The sequence below is a fragment of the Quercus suber genome, unplaced genomic scaffold, assembly GCF_002906115.3.
Source record: "Quercus suber isolate HL8 unplaced genomic scaffold, Cork oak 2.0 scaffold_59, whole genome shotgun sequence".
NCBI classification, from domain to species: Eukaryota; Viridiplantae; Streptophyta; class Magnoliopsida; order Fagales; family Fagaceae; genus Quercus; species Quercus suber.
In genome coordinates, this window is record NW_027069524.1 from 1,324,139 (window position 1) to 1,330,454 (window position 6,316).

A 6,316-nucleotide genomic window follows, 5' to 3' on the forward strand; every position below is an offset into this window, starting at 1 on the left:
CTAAGGAAATATAAGACTCCAATATTTCTTCTCATTCTATAGTGACCCATATCCTCATGTAATGATATTGTCCACTTTGGCCACACAAGCTGCACGGTTTTGTTCTTCCTCATGTGACACAGTCTTGTAGGAAAGGGTCTTGTGACATTTTTGATCGTGAGCTCGTATATAAGACCCTCTCTTTTTCCTTCTCTAGGAGATGTGAGATTTCAAGATTGCTTCTCATTATGTAATAACCTATATTCTTATGTCATGATATTGTCCGCTTTGGCCACACATGCCGAACAATTTTATTCTTCCTCACGTGACACAATCTCGTGGGAAAAGACCTTATGACATTTTCTGTAGTGAGCCCACATATAAACCCCTTCCCTTTTCATTCTTTTCATTCCTTAGGTGATGTAGGACTCCAAGATTCCTTCACAATCCACCCCCTTGTAGGCACATGTGAGGACACATGTGAGGCCCACACTTTCTAGGTGGGGCAGTCCTTTGATACCATTTTGGAACAACTCATATCCTCATGACATTTTAAATAGTGAGCCCACATATAAGGCCCATCCCTTTGCCTTCCCTAAGCAATGTGGAAGTCCATGATTACTTCTCCCTTTGGTCATTCACAATCCACCCATTTTATGGGAACACATGTCCTCACGTGTGGGGCACACACTTTTTGAGTAGATCAGGGCTTTGATACCATTATGTAATGACCCATATCCTCATGTCATGATCTTTGGCCACACAGACCTCATGGTTTTGTTCTTTCTCACATAACACAATCTTGTGAGAAACGCCTTATGACATTTTAAATAGTGAGCTCACAGATAAGGCCCTCCCCCTTTCCTTCCCTAAATGACGTGAGACTCCAAGATTACTTCCCCCTTTGGTCCTTCATAATAAAAGTAATCATTTTCTTCTCTTTATTGATACTTATAGCAAAAAAATGAGGGCTTATTTTTTGAAACAAAAATCTAAAGTTTTTGGTGTATTTAAGAAATTTAAGGCATTTGTAGAAAATTAGATTTACCATGAAATTATGGTCCTAGAATCTTAGAAAGAAGACGAATTCACATCAAAATGAATTTAAAGAATTTTGTGGAACAAATGAGATTTTCCGCCCCTCTAACAATTCCTAGGTCACCATAATAGAATGGTGTAGCAAAAAGAAATAATTGCTTAATTCTTAACATGGCCAAAGGCATATTGAAGAGCAAGAGAATGCCAAATGAACTTTGGATTGAAGCTAATGATTGTGCAGTCTATTTGTCCCTCCATTATCCCACAAAGATTGTATAAGGGAAAACCCCACAAGAAGCTTGGAGCAAAAAGAAGCCTATAGTCTCCCACTATCACGCCTGCCCTCATGTGCACGATACTGTCCTCTTTAGGCGGCCCGGAGGCTCTCTTAGTCCCTCAAGGATTTGTTCTTCCCACATGACACCAAGCCTTGAGGGAAAAGGCCTCATACACATCAAGTGCACCCCTTATGAACCAAGCTTTAGACGCTCGCTTAAGTGATGTAGGACTTTTGGCCTCATGCCTCACCCACACCCTCAGAGGAGAGCCGTTCTCGGCTCTGATACCATTTGTCATGCCCCGCCCTTATGTGCATTATATTGTCCTCTTTGGGTGGCTCAAAGGCTCTCTTAGTCCCTCAAGGTTTTATTCTTCCCATGTGACATTAAGCCTCGTGGAAAAAGGCCTCATACACATCAAGGGAGGGCACCCCTTATGAACCAGGCTTTGGACGCTCACTTAAGCAATGTGGGACTTTTGGCCTCATGCCTTAAGCCTAGTTCATAAAGGGTTCCCTCCCTTGATGTGTATGAGGCCTTTTCCCACGAGGCTTAGTGTCATGTGAGAAGAACGAAACCTTGAAGGACTAAGTGAGCCTTCGGGCTGCCGAAAAAGGCTAATATTGTGCACATGAGGGCGGGGCGTGATAGATGGTATCAGAGCTGAGGACAACTCTCCTCTGAGGGTGTGGGTAAGGCATGAGGCTAAAAGTCCCACATCGCTTAAATGAGCGTCCAGAGCCTGGTTCATAAGGAGTGCCCTCCCTTGATGTGTATGAGGCCTTTTCCCACGAGGCTTAGTGTCACGTGGGAAGAACAAAACCTTGAAGGACTAAGAGAGCCTTCGGGCCGCCCAAAGAGGACAATATCGTGCACATAAGGGCGGGGTGTGACAGATGGTATCAGAGCCGAGAATGGCCCTCCTCTGAGGGTATGGGTGAGGCATGAGGCCAAAAGTCCCACATTGCTTAAGTGAGCATCCAGAGCTTGGTTCATAAGGGGTGCCCTCCCTTGATGTGTATGAGGCCTTTTTCCCACGAGGCTTAGTGTCACGTGGGAAGAATAAAACCTTGAGGGACTAAGAGAGCCTTCAGGCCGCCCAAAGAGGACAATATCGTGCACATGAGGGCGAGGCGTGACACCCGATGCATCCATATCTTGAAAATATTTCTGTGCCTCTTCTTACATGTAATATTAAGAGAGCTTAAGAAGCAGCCAAAAAGGATCTCCTCCTTTGAATTTAAACACAATGAAAGCTTGATAAGTTGCAACAGATTTAATCATTTCAGGATCAATGGCTCTAACACCATTTATTAGGAACTCGGTGGTCCCTAAGGGGGATGGGTGGGAAATGTATGGAAATGGATATGAAATGTAGGTGAACTGATTTAATTCGAGGTAGTCTCCCTCTATAAAGAAATATTAAGAGAGAAAAGAAATGCACTAAGCAAGGAATTGGTTTATTCTTCAAAATGTTACGAACTAAGGTTCCATGCAAGTATTTATAAAACCCAAGCTCTCATCTTATTTGCCACACATGGCTTAATCCTATTGGTTTATTAATTAAGCATGTGCTCTCACCAATTGACCCATGTGATTATAGTGTTACATATGCCAAGAGCTCTAACTAACTTTATTTTCTAACAGGGATCCTTAAGAGATTTTAGATATCAAATTACAAACTAGTTAATACTTAGTGGAATGTGGAATGAAGTTGACAAAGTATGTCGATGGAGAGAAGGTAAATTAAACATTCTTGAAGAGTTTTTTTGGAAGCCTGAGGTACTTAACATGCATAAAACCAAACATTCTCTTTGGCTTTGGACTTCTTAGTCGCAACATAGAAATACTGAGTACTGACCATGACTCATTTGAAGAAAACCAAGAGAATTCTTCGTTATGCAAAAAGTACACTAGATTTCAGACTATTGTATTCACCCTCTAAAGAGTTTAAACTTGTTGACTATAGTGACAATGATTGGGTTGGAGACACCGATGATAGAAAGAGTAATAGTGGGTTTGTATTCTATAGGGATGATATTGCATTTACATGGACATCCAAGAAGCTACCAATTGTGTTGTATGTTGCTACTACCTCTAGTTTTCCTCATGAAATTTGGCTTAGAAGTTTGTTGAAGGAGTTGCAGACGTTGCAACCAAAAGCTACAAAGATATTTGTGGACAACAAGTCAACACTAGCTCTTGCAAATAATCTAGTCTTGAACAATCGAAGCTTCAAAGAAAGGAAGTTCCACTTGAGTTCATGAAGTTGGGTTATTAGGGTGTAGATATCTTCACCAAGCTACTAAAGTATAACACCTTCTACAAGATGCGAGCCTAATTTGTGGTGATCAGAAATTAAGTTTAAAAGGAGCCGTTGAAACTTAAACTTAATTTATGTTATGAAAATCCATTTTATTTATGAAATGAGTTAGTTGAAGAGTTAAAGATACATAAAATAACGAGGCAAGTTTATGTAATGAATGTATAGAGAGTATTTTGGAGTTATGCAATATACACAAGGAAAGTTATGGTTGCACATGGAGTATATATACCTTATGCATGCATCCCTCAACTTTAAAAAAAGAAAGTGTGAAAAAAGAGTGATACAATTATTTAAGAGCTCTCTCTCTCTTTGTATGTTTTGTGAGTGTGAATCACTTTCTATGAGTGTTTGAGAGTGCAAGTGAGAAAAGACCCACCAATGTTTTCCAACAACCCTACCTAGTTTATGAGAACCCATAACCGACCCTTAAATTTTAAGACTAAAGCTTTGCTATTTTTGAGGATCCATAACCGATCCTAAACTTTGGAGTAAGGCTTAGTTATTTTGTTGTTGTCATAGTTCATGTAATGCTTATATATTTCATATAGAGTAAAGTAATTTGTTTCATTTTTCTCAATTAAGACTACTTCACAATTTCAATTTGTATATTGCACACTCTTTGAACTTTCATCATACACTTACAATGTAACCCTAATGGTGTCATTTGCTAGTGGGGGAACACTACAACTAAGTTGATTTAACATGTGCATATGTGATATTATTATAGAAGATAGAAAGAGAACTTATTTAACGAGATCAGAACTCACTTTTGTGTTGGAATCTTTAGCATTTGATTTTATGTATACATAACCAGAAGTGTTTCAATTGATATATGTTACTCTAAATAAAAAATTATAATCCCTAACGTTGCTCCTAAGTTAGAGTCATATAATTCATTGAGATTTGCATGATATTTTATGAAGAAATTCTTACAGTAATGCTGTGAATAGATAGTCAGGATAACAAAAATATATTTAATCGGGTAGAAGTGGAGAAGTACAAAGACCATCAGGCATTAAAGGAAGAGTTGTTTTTTTTTTTTTTTTTTTTGAGAAAACAAACATTAAAGGCAGAGTTGAAGTGGCTAATTGAGGTTTTACAATAAGCTAGTGCAACTCTAAAACTCAGGGTAAATAAAACATTAGATTATAAGCTAATTAATAGGCAATAATTAGCAATATTCAAAGGCAAAATAACCCGCTTAATTATAGAACTTCAAAACAAGTAGCAGCTGCATATATACGTTAAACCCTTCAAGGTAAGAACTGAAAGCTGTTGTTATTTGGTTTACCAAAAAAGAAAAAAAAAAAAAACTGTTCATTTGTCTTTCTTCTTTTTTTTTTTTTTTTTTTTTTTTTTTCCCTTTTCTTTAGACAGAAACCATAAGATTTTGCAGTACTTTATCTTTTCTTGATTTGATGCTACATATTACACTATTTTTAAAAATTATTTTTGAAATCATAGTACTATTTTTAAAAATTATCTTTTCTTGATTTGATGCTACATAGTACTATTTTTGAAATCACTTATTCGGTTTGTTCAGTATTTTTCTTAAAAGGATCTTTATTTTGAGCAGTTGGTTCTCCCACTCTCTCACACACACACCTTAGAAATCATAAAATCATAGTGAATGCATGAACAAAGCGATCAAGGAATGGACAATGACATATTTTTCTATAGATAGAAAAATAAAAATGAGAAAATAAAAAGGGTTTTTCTGTAAGTAGAAAGAAGTGTGAGAAAGAGATTGAACCTTGAGCTGGCGTATTCAAAGAGCCTTCCTGTCGCAGAAAAGACCATGAGACCAATTTCAGCATCGCAGAGAGTAGAGAGCTCAAAAGCTTTCTTAAAAAGTCCTCTCCTCCTCTTTGAGAATGTCACCTGCCTTGCCGTCCTGTTGTCAATCTTCTTAATCTGAATTTTCCTCCTCGCCATTTTCCCAGATATTAGGTTATCAGACCCTTTACTTCAAAGTTCAAGCCAAATTATTAGCCCAACTTTGTATTCCAGAAATAGAAACTATTTGCATACAAAGCTGTGAGAGAGAGAAGAAAAGAGATAGGTAGAGAATAGTACAAAAATAAATTACACAACGAATAAAATAAATGTTACGGATTTCGAAATGGTAAAGAGAAATAAAATGAAAGCTATGTATTATTTTTGCAAACTATTTGTACGGAAGAGGAATATTGTCTTTGATAGAAGTTTAATCTATGTATCAGGTAAACAATATAACAAATCAAACTGCACTTTCTGTGCTCAAAAAAAAAAGAAAAAGAAAAAGAAAAAAAGAAAAAAGAGACTGCACTTACTCTACCAATAAATGATGAAAAAATAAAATAAAATAAAATCTGAGCAAGGGGTATACCTTACAGGCCTACACAGCCCACCTAATAGCGTTAGCATCCACAGATACATACTAGTTTTTATTTTACACTCTAAAATCTAATTTATTTATTTTACTGTCCTATTTAACAACTCACATAACATCTCAGTTTTATTTTGCTTACAACAAAATAAAATAATATAAACCAACACAATTAAATAATATAACTACACCATAAAATATTATAAATCTTTCCTCTCTCTAACACACCATAAGATATTTGGGAATAAAATAATATATTCTTTTTTTTTTTTTTACATCCTAAGCTATAGTTTGTAAAACAAAAAAAAAAAAAAAAAAAAAAACCAC